This window comes from Chamaea fasciata, unplaced genomic scaffold, assembly GCF_029207755.1.
Source record: "Chamaea fasciata isolate MVZ Bird 193981 ecotype frontalis unplaced genomic scaffold, bChaFas1.0.hap1 SCAF_32, whole genome shotgun sequence".
Classification (NCBI taxonomy): domain Eukaryota; kingdom Metazoa; phylum Chordata; class Aves; order Passeriformes; family Sylviidae; genus Chamaea; species Chamaea fasciata.
The window spans coordinates 2,663,614-2,674,550 of record NW_027094117.1 but is presented as its reverse complement, the minus strand read 5'-3'; the positions used below and the strand labels follow the sequence as shown (position 1 = coordinate 2,674,550).

Sequence of the window (10,937 nt, the reverse complement as noted above, 5' to 3'; positions counted from 1 at the left end):
CCTGCGTTAATCTTTCCTGGCATCCGCAGTCCGTAGCCTGTTTTGAGAAGCCTGACCCGGCCATATCTTGCCAAAACAACAGCCTGGCAGTTCACTCCCTCCATGTTCCTTTGTTGCACCACTTTGGTTTTCTCTTCAAGCGGACCCTATTTTCTGTGTCTTACAACAAGTGCTGATAATCCATGGCAGAAATTATTTCCCTTGGTGTCTTCTTCCCAAATCTTTTCCATTGCTTCAGTTACCAGGAAGAGCAGGTTCTTGTTTCCAGAAAGGCCTCATCTGCCCATTTTTCAATGGCCCTGCCTGTTGCTGAAGAGACTTTCTGCAAGGTTTTCCAAAGAGTAGACCACTTTTATCCCAAGTGCTGCACGGCCTCCCTCCCTGGATAGCTCCGGAAGTTGTGTTGCCTTGTGGTGGAGTGAATGGTGGAAGTGATGAGTTCAGATGCTGAAGCAGCTGGGGGCAAGTGGTGTGGTTTCACATTGATCTGGGCTGTTGCTAAAAGTGCATTTTTCACTTGCTTGCCATCTAAGGCCTCTCCTTTTTCACAGGTGTCTCCTGTGAAAATCAGATGGGATTCTGTCCTCATTGACAAGTGACCTGGAAAGAAAACCCCACTGGAGGCTTTGCCATGGGGGAATTGAGCACTGCACATTCATCTCTGTGCCATTGTTTTCCTTTTCCAGCTTCCTTGTTGATGGAGATCTCTGGCTGGTGATGGAATACATGGATGGAGGAACTTTGCAGGATGTGGTTAGACAGACACGCATGGCTGAAGGAGACATGGCAGCTGTCAGTCGGGAGGTGAGGGATCCTGCTTGTGCCTCCCATGGCTTGGACACGATGCTCCTTCCAGAAGGGCAGGAGAAGAGGAGCGGCTCCACGCTCAGGGCTTTGTTTCTGTCTTGTTTTTATGAGCTGGAGAGGAAAGAGCCACTGAAATGAATGGCCTGCCAGCATCACTGCACTTCTGTTCTTGTCCCCTTTCCTGCTGTTGGGGTCCTCTGTCTTTTTTGGGTTTGATTTGCTCTTCTCAGCTTTGCCTTGGAACCATTTGCCTGGAGCTTGTGTGCACTGCACTCCTGGCCTGTCACAGCAAAGTTTCTGCTGGCAGAATTCTAAACTCTCCTTTCTTGGCTGATATATTCCAGCCATTGATTTTTACCCCGGTGTTTCTTTTTCTCTCTCAGTGTCTGCAGGGCCTGGATTTCCTCCATTCCAACCAGGTGATCCACAGGGATCTGAAGAGCTCCAACATCCTTCTGGGAATGGACGGCTCTGTCAAGCTGGGTGAGTGTTCCTGGCCAGGCACGGCGCTCCCGGGCTGCGGGTGTGGGGCTGCTTGCCAGTGGCGGCCAGAGCCCCACAAGTGCTGCTGGTGGCACTGCCACAAGCGCTCCTGCTGCCCCTGCAGAGAGCTCAGGGGAGGAGCAGGAGTGTCAGGAGTGGCTTTGCTGTGGCCCTTGCAGAGGGGCAGGACTTGGAATGGAAATCTTCAAGGGAATCAGTAAAAGCCACTGCATGAAAGCTGAGGGTTTCTTGAAGGGTCCAGTTCCATCTTTCCTTGCCTCCAGCCGTGAGGACTTTTGCAGCTGTATTCACGACTGCATTCTCACACTGAGAGTGGGGAATCTTTGGGGTTGGTTTCCTCATTCCAGCTGCCTTTGACAGGGTTTGTTTCTGTCCTCAGCTGATTTTGGCCTCTGCGCTCAGCTCAGCCCTGAGCAGGACCAGCCCAGCTCCATGGTGGGCACTGCTCACTGGATGGCCCCAGAAGTTGTCACCAGTTCTCCTTACGGCCCCAAGGTGGACATCTGGTCCTTGGGCATTGTGACCATCGAGATGGTGGAAGGAGAACCTCCTTACTTCAAGGAAACGGCGGCCATGGTAAGAGGCAGATTCTCCAGTGTTTGCAGAGGCCTGTGAGCACAGCGTGGCCCTGCCCTGGCAGGAGCAGCTGAAGGTTTCTGGACATGGGGAAGGGAATTCCCAGAGGACTCGAGCCTGAACACAGACCAATATTCTGCAGTCTCTGGCAACAATGTGCTTTGGGCTTTAAGGTGTTCAGCTCTTCTATCTGTGAGGATGACCTGAAAACGTCAAGCCAGTATCAGCTCCAATGTTATCTTGCAAAAAAACCCCAAACGCACCCCAAAAGCCACCCCCAAACACAAGAAATCTATGAAGGAGTTTGTAAAATAGGTTTGGCGAGATTAAGTCCCTCCCGGCTCTTATCACTGGGAAAGTTGTCTAACACCTCAAGATGATTATTTAACATGCCCAAAGTCTAACACGTTTCTTTCCTAGCCCAAGCTCCTTTCTCCATGTCACCAAGCCTGAGCTTTCAGCAACACAAACCTGTTTCTTGTCTGGCAGTTTCTGGGATGGGGCATCACAAATGAATTTCCTTGACTGTCAGTGTCCCTGCAGAGATGCGTTTGATGTAAGAATCCTTTGAAATAACAGTCAGACCACAGTGACTCTTGCAAATGGCCTGGAACGCTGGTGTCGGTATTTGGAGAAGCAAAATCTGCTCTTTCTGATGGAAGTGCCTACTAAGAAAGCCAATGAGATTGGCTCTCCAGGCCAGATCATTTGGATGTTGCAATGGCTGTGGCTGCATCAGGCTTTGGCTTTTTTGGTTGGTAAAGAAAAATGAGCAGCATCTCTGCCAGGGAGGAAAGTGCCCCTGGAGCTGGGGCTGAGAAGCTGGGCTCAATGTGAGCACTGTGGGTGTGATGGAAGCTGGCAGAGCGCTGTGTTTGCTTTTCCTGCAGGCTCGCACTCTGATCCGGCAGAACAGGACCCCGCGGCTGCAGGAGCCCCGGCGCCTGTCGGCTCTGCTGCGGGACTTCCTCGAGTGCAGCCTGGAGTGGGACGAGGAGCGGCGCTGGTCTGCCCAGGAGCTGCTGCAGGTGAATGCCAAGCGGCTGCAGGGGAAACAGCAGCGGCAGGGAGGGGTTTTCTTCTGGGGCCCTCTCCCGTAATCTCCAGGCTTGCTGCTTTGCACGCGCAAAGCAAGCAGAATCCTCGCCCGGTTTGGGTTGGCAGGCTCCTTTCCAGGTCCTCTGCACCTGGTGCCCTCAATGGGCGCAGACATCTTCAAGCAGATCAGGTGCCCCAGAGCCCTGCCTGAGCTGAGCTTGGCTCTTTCCAGGGAGGAGGCACCTCCCACATCTCTGGGCACCTTCTGTCAGTGTGTTCCCCACTCTCCTGGTAAAAAAACAAAATTCTCCCTTACATCTAATCTGAGCCTGCTTCCCTCTCTGCAGTTCAAATCCATTCCCCTTTGTCCTGCTGCAACAGAGCCTGGGAGGAAGTTGACTTTGGAAAGTAACGCTTCACTTCTTTCTTTTTTATCCTTTGGCCAGCACCCATTTTTAGCATCAGCCAAGCCTCTCTCCAGCCTGACCCCTCTGATCACTGCAGCAAAGCGACTGAAAGAGCAGCGGAGGACATGAAGCGCTTTCTCTTCTACTTGGGACAACTACTTAGTTCTGGTAGTTAGCACTGCCAGTTAGTTCTGGTAGTTAGGACAGCCTGTTTGTTCTGGTTGTTGTGACACCCTGTTTGTTATGGCAGCTTTTAGAATAAAAACTCCCTTCAACCTCAACTCCCTTGACATGTGCCATCCTTCTCCCCCTGTGACTCAGCTGCGCGGAGCAATGCGAGGCCACAGTGGGCCCAGCCTTGCCCAGAGCTGAGCCCCAGCAGAGCCCCGGCAGAGGCCAGAGCAGCCTCGGCATCTGCAGAGTCAGCCTGGAAGGACTTGCTTGGAGCCTTCTGGGCTGCACTCGACTCTGGGTTACAAACTGTGTGTGGCGGAAAATGCCACTGGTTCTGCAAGAGGGCAGAAGGGGCCTGGGGAAGGCCAGAAGGGCCATGGGGAAGGCTCCATGCTAGAGAAAAAACCTGCCCTGTGTTGGAGAAAAACCATGCCTTTATCCCCTCGGACAGAGGCAAGAAAATTGAATCCTAAACCAAGGCAAAGAGAGGCAGGGGAGCAGCCCCGGCCCTTCCGCTCCTGCCAACCAAAGCGTCCCTCGGCTGCTTCTGAGCCCCTGGGCGCTGGTGGCCCGTGGCTGTTGGTTTTTGTCAGGCTGGCTGCCACCAGCCCAGGACAGGCTGGGCACTGGAGGCTTCAGGTGGGGAGATGGGATCCTGGGATGCATTTGATGGCACCTGCCAGCGCAAGCAGGGGAATGGGCTCAGCCCAGGCAGCGGCGGGAAGGAGACCGCGGGCAGCCGCTCCCGCAGCGTGTCACGATCCGCTCCCAGAGGCGGGGTTCAGGATGGTTCGTTTTAGGGATCTCAGACTACAAAAGACACAGCGGGGGACAAACTCAGTTTACTCAATCACAAATGCACTTTGATTTCGTGCCAACAAATGCCATAGTGGGGAGAGAAAAGAGAATAGCAAGAAAGACAGAAAAGAGGGCAAGGGGATTATAGCTACCAGCATGGAGGGTGGAGTCTTCGAGGCTTTTGAAGATACCTATAGACGTGAGTTTCTCCAGTGGGGAGATCTCAAAAGTGAGCGGGGGTCTCTAGGGTTTTTATAGTCCTCTCCGAAGCGACAGGCAGTTGGCCAAACAGGTGGGGGAAATCATTGCAGTGTGTTCATTTAGAGAACTCAGAACAAGTCGGTCGTCAGCAGGTACGGTGTCGACCAGTACGAGTCAGCAGGCGCGGTCACTTCACCGTGACTTGCCCATTGTTTCTGCTCAGGTTCTGATGTTCCCATGTGGGTGCTGGGTTTTTCCATCAAACACACCTGCAGGCAGCACTTGGCCAACATCCCAGCTCAGCCAGGCCACAACTCCCGTCTTGAGATTTTCAAGTCCCTTCGAGGGGTTTCAGTCTCTGTCCTTGACCATGGTGGTGAGGCAGATGAGGGATCTTCGGACTGTCTCTTACACCAGCCCGGGACTAACGATTGTTGTCAAGAGAGCTCCTTCAGCAGGCTTTCGTAGTCTTGTGAAATCTTCAGGACTCGTCCATGTCAGTAGCATATCCCGGAAAAAACAGAGACAGTAGAGAGTGTGTGTGAAAGAAAGAGAGAGAAAGAGGAAAAAATAGAGAAAGGAAATAGAAACAAAACAAAATCAATCAATATTGATTAAAACAATTTCTTCAAAATAATCAAAACAAATCATCAAATTTCTTCAAGTTATAACAAGTTTCAAACAAAAGCTGAATTGTGATGACAATCTAACATCATTCAAAGAAACAACAATAATCAAAACAAGCAACCAACAATTTCAAATGAATCCGCTGTTGCAGGTCTAATTTTCGCTGTTTGGGTGGTACGTCTGGTGTCAATAACTTTGGGAGTGTGTCTTGCAAAAGGGGTCTTGACTAAACTGTGTGCTTCCATGATAGATGCCAAGTGTGTCAACTTCTTCATCATTTTCCAATTGAGGATGTATAAAACGACTGATAAGACAAAACCAATCTACACCCAAATCAAAAGAACAACAATGGGATGACACACTTTGTTCCGGATACCTGTGGCAGTAGGTGACCACCCAAAAAGGGTATCCCACCACCTGTATTCAGCATCCTTTTGGACCCTTTCTAAAACACCATGTATTTCTTTCACATCATGATAGACTGTCACGAAAGTTTTCTGTCCATTTTTCTTGATCTTTTCCAAAACTCCTACTAAGTCTTGGTGAAGCAACAATTGCTTAATTCAAGTCAGATTCATTCCTATGAGGACAGGCGTTATCTGGTGAAACATGGTAAAATTTGATTGGAAAAGGTGGTAGGATGTAACTGGGGCTAAGAAAAGTCACATCCTGGAATTGTGGTAAAATTGCAGACACAAAAAATTGGAGTGATTTTTAGTATCCACCACTACATTTTCTACAACTACAACATCACAAGCAGTCCTTCCACAAGCACATCCATTGCCTATATACACAAGCACTGTTTCAGGAGTTTCCTTAGGGTGTACTTCAAAGCGACAAACCTTTTGCTCTGTGTCCAAACAAATGTCTTGAGCTATGATTGCATGAACAATATCAAGTGCACTAAGGCATTACATACGGTTCTTACAAAAGCTGTAACTGTGTTGGTATTGGGGTTAGAGGTAAAGTTGACCAATTTCCACCAGGATTGGAATTCCTTTTCAAAATCATTTGCGTTGTCCCAAATTATTTTCCGAATTTCAGGAGGAAAAGTGCCTTCTTCTCCTTCCCTTATGATTGAGGCTACAACTGTCTGCATCCAAAGCTGTGTCTGGATGCAGCTAAGAGCCAAAGAAACATTGTTTTGTGCAGCACCAAGTGCATCAATTATCATTTTGTGATCCTTCACATCTACTTTTCCCAATTTGCTAATATGTTTGATAGCAACCACTGATGTGTCCCCAAAGCCAATAAGGATAACTGCAATGCTTGTTCTAATTTGGTCAAATCCCTAGTTGTAACAGCCAATTTGTTCATTAATACTACTGAATCAATCCTGTTTAGAATTCCCAATTTAAGATATTTATCATGGTTTCCATGGCCTTCATGTCCCTCGGAGTTCTCCTGTAAAAAGTAAGCACAACAGAATCTGCCACCAGAAGGCAGAAAGTTAGAATGATGGACATTCTTCCCTGTGCATTTATTCCATACTCTTTCCCTAGAGCATCAAAGGTTAGCCGTGGGTATTTCTTCAGAGGGGGTCTTAGCACTAGTGGTACCTCTCCCAGCGTGGGGAGGTCCAGCGAAACAGGTTGTCCAGGGTAACGTGCTGGATCCTTGGAATCACTTGGTCTCCGTAGTGAGGGAACTATGCTTGGAGCTGTTGGGCCAAAAGGAAAAGCATCAGTAAAGCAAGGATTTGCTGACTGTTTGGGGGAAAAGGGAGGGGTAAGAACTGAGGCAGGTTTGTCTTGGATGCTCCCCAAGTTTTCTGCTTCTTGTACTGCCAGTTTTTTCACAGCTCCTTCAGTTCTTGAGAAGACGTTACAATAATGATACAAGGATGTTCTAATAATGTTACAATCTGAGCACAGCACTTTCTTCCTGAGGCTGTCTGGGCCACCCCGTCAGCTGGGGGAGTCCCAGCAGTGACTGACTTAAAAACTTGGAAAGGCCCTCTCCGAACAACTGCTTGTTGTTGTACAATCTTCTCTACTTCTAGGAGAGCTGGGCTAACCACAAAGAAGCCTTTTTCCCAGGCAATATACCTCTTTTCAGCACCTCTGAAACCACGGGAATAAAAACCAGCAGGCCATGTCGGACCCTCAGGACCCCACTGCCATATGTGTACTGACAACCGTGAGGAAGCAAATCCCCATTCTACCTGAAAAGGATCTGTTGGCTGGATAGGGCTTAGGGCCTGATGAGCTGTGTCTCCAAAAATCAACAATTGTACCGCTTCTTCCTGAGAGGGGCTCCAGTCCCATTTTACTCCCTTTCTCAACAAATCATAAAGAGGCCTGGCAAAAATGGAAAAATCTGGAATGTCTTTTCCCCAAAACACTACTAATCCCAAGGCATGCGGTAGATCTTGCCTGGACTCAGGCACTTGAATTTGATCTAAGGAGGTTAGGGTGTCAGCTGGGGTACATGTCATACCTCCTTTCCACCAGATACCCCAAAATTTTACTTCTTGAGAAAGTTTTTGTATTTTCTCTCAGGGGATCTGCAAAGCAAGGCTTTCTAAGTGGGAAATTCTTTTCCGTTGATGAACACCCCCCACTTGCTGTGTCTCATTGTTTACAACTTGTGTAAGGGAATGTTGTGGCTTGTTGCCCAAGGCTTGTGGAAGAGGAGGTGCACTGGGTTGTTGGTTGGACGATTCCAACACAATAGGTTTGGGACAGGGCCAATTAGAAATTATTTTAGCCAATTTATCATCAGGCAATTGATCCGTTATTTCTGGCGGCACTCCCCTTTTCAGTCCTAGCGACCACAGTTGCTGCCGCTTGGAAATTTGTTTTCCCTTTGCTGATTTTTCATTAGAAGAGGCAATGTGCCTGACTCCTCTGGGTTTTTCTGGTTTGTCCTCGGGGTACTTCACTGGTCCATATTTTCTACTGTAACTTATTAACTCCTCTGCTACCTGACTCCATGTCCAAAGTTTAGAACTGCTGTTAGATTGTGTGCTAGGAGTTGTAAAAGGTGAGGAGTCAGTGGAGTCGGTGAAAGCAGTTTGATCTCTTGTCTGTCCAAGAAATCTTCCAAGTCTATCTAGCGCAGAGATAGATGCTATTGTTTTTTGAAGAAGAATTGCTGTTGGTTTAAAAGACTCTGGCAAACCTCGAATTAGAGGGGTCATAATCTCAGGTTTGACAGGCATTGAGCATTGGTGACTCACAGCCAGAGATTCATTTTCTTTCATGTATCATTTGCAAGCATGCAGCTTTGTCTATGTTTTCTAGGAGTCGGTCTGAGGTGCCGACTATTGCCAGGGGGTCGCCCCTCTCAAGGGGGTTTAACCCCCCTGCCCAGTAAGCTGCACGCTGTGTCAGGGACCATGGAGCACACCTATTTCCTGCTGTTAAGAAAACTCCATGTCCCCAAGAGCCACTTGCTTCTTGTTCACTTCATTTAATTTGCTCGCCTCCTGTGAGGGAGACTCGACAAACATCCTCCGTCTCTGATTCACTAGGAAGGCGGGAGTACTCTTTCTTTAATTGAGCTAATTCAGTGGCTGTGTATGGTATTTCTTTGGTAGTTCTGTGGGGATCACCATCCTCTTCATTTATAGAATTCTATTCTGTTTGAATGAGAGGTCTCAAGTTGGAGCAACAGTGTTCCCCACAATTTTGCATGTGTACTAATTCCTTCTGAGGGTATATTTGTTTAATGTTGGATGTCTCCTTTCCTTCTATTTCTGTGGGTGAATCTGCAGATTTGAAGGTTTTCCTTTGCCCTTCTGCAAGGGAAATCTGCAGCAAATAATTCTGATTTCTTTCCTCTTCTAATTGTTTTTGCAAAGCTTCTACCAAATTTGGCAGGGATTCTAGGACTGCTTTTTCTTCACTTACCCCTTCAAAATGGGTTTCTATGGCTGCCGAAAGACAGGCCCCCAAAACTGAGCAAAGGAGGCTTTTATTTCTGCCCAGTTTCGATCTAGCATCATCTTGCAAAGAATATATTCTATCTACAATGTTTTCAAAGTGAAACCAATTATTCTGTGCCCACCTTTCTCCATCTGGAGAAGGTCTAGCACCATGTTTTGCATGCAAAGCATAAAATGCATTCTTATCTTTTTCATTCATTTTCTGAAGGGACCAAAACCACTCTCAGGGAGGTACGCTTCAAGTTACACCAAAGGCACAACTAAAACTCTGTTTCCCTTTGCTTCCCTGGAATGGGCCAGGAGACCAAAACTGCCTGGGAGGTTCACCTTAGTTACAAATGGTTGTCTCCTCAACTACGCCAAGCAGCCCAAAACACACACACACACCAAAAACTCACCACGGTCCCATCTTTTGCACAATGAGATCTTGTTGTGAAATCCTGACGACAGGAAGTGCTATTCGCCTGGGTGCGTACAGTCTGCGGGAATTTTCCCTCGCCCCCCTTGCGTTCTAACAGCGCTCACCCAAGTGGCGTGCTAGGTGCGGCTGAGACGAGGCTCCTTCCCCTGTTACAAACTATGTAAAACCCGAAACCCCTCTGTCCATCCAGATCCTGTCCGTGACGCCAATTAATTGTCACGATCCGCTCCCACAAGCGGGCTTGGTGATGGTTCATTTTAGGGATCTCAGAGCGCAAAAGACACAGCGGGGGACTGTAGTAGTTTGAAGGCAAAACAAATGAGAGGCTCCAAGTCAGAGATACAATTTAATAGAAAAAAAAAAAAAGAAAGAAAGTAAACTAGAATAGATGCAATAGTACAAAAGACCACTGACAGAGTCAGAATACAACCTGAGCGGAGTGATGGAAGCAGTCCAGATGAGGTGGTTTTCTTGAAGCAGTGATCTTGTAGAAAGGTCTGGTAGCTCAGGTCCTCTGGGAATCCAGTGGGTAAGCACCCCTCTGGTGTTCAGAGTCTCAGCTAATATCCAGGCTGGAATGCTTGGTTCCTCCCTCTGGGCGGAGGATCTCACAATGGGATGGTGAGTCATGTGATAAGGCCTGATGGGCCCATTAACAGGAGGTAGTCCAGGAGGGGGTTATCTGTGAGCTGTGTAGCAAAAGTGCTGTTGGGCCCATTAACAGAAGATAATCCAGAGTGGAGGAGGCAGGGAGCACTGCCTCACCTGGTTTCAACAGTTCATGAAGATGGTGATAGAATATACTTCAACCCAGGACATTATCCACCCCTTATTCTATTACCATCTACATCATCCCAAATTAATACCTTCCTTAAACTACACACACACACACATATATATATAATGAAATCCTACACACAGTTCTCACTTAAAATAAGGTCTCCTTGTGGTACACAGTGGGTGTCCCTATCCTTTTGCATCACCCACCAAGTGTAACCAGGTCCTTGAGCAAAGACAACCCCACGGATGGGTTTGCCCTTGCCCGAGGTGGGATTAATCCCAACAGTCTTTCCTAACATACCTCTCATGTGTACCACAGGGACCCTATCTCCATCCACGGTATGCAAGGATTCAGATTGGGCAGGACCAGCTCGATTGATGGACCCTTGGGTATTGACCATCCAGGTGGCCTTTGCTAAGTTCTGTTCCCAATTTTTGAAGGTCCCTCCGCCAAGTGCCTTCAGGGTAGTTTTAAGCAGTCCATTGCAGCGTTCCACCTTCCCAGCAGCTGGTACATGGTATGGGATATGGTATATCCATTCGATTCCGTGTTCTCTGGCCCAAGTGCTTACGAGGCCATTCTTGAAATGAGTCCCGTTGTCTGACTCAATTCTCTCAGGGGTGCCATGTCTCCACAGGACCTGCTTTTCCAGGCCCAAGATGGTGTTCCGGGCAGTAGCATGAGGCACAGGGTAGGTCTCCAGCCATCCAGTGG

General features: G+C 48.3%; 1 pseudogene; it reads right to left on the bottom strand.

Moving 5' to 3' along the window:
- Positions 1–7,629: 7,629 nt before the first annotated feature.
- Positions 7,630–9,172, bottom strand: LOC136303282 (uncharacterized; annotated as a pseudogene).
- Between the last annotated feature and the right edge of the window lie 1,765 nt (positions 9,173–10,937).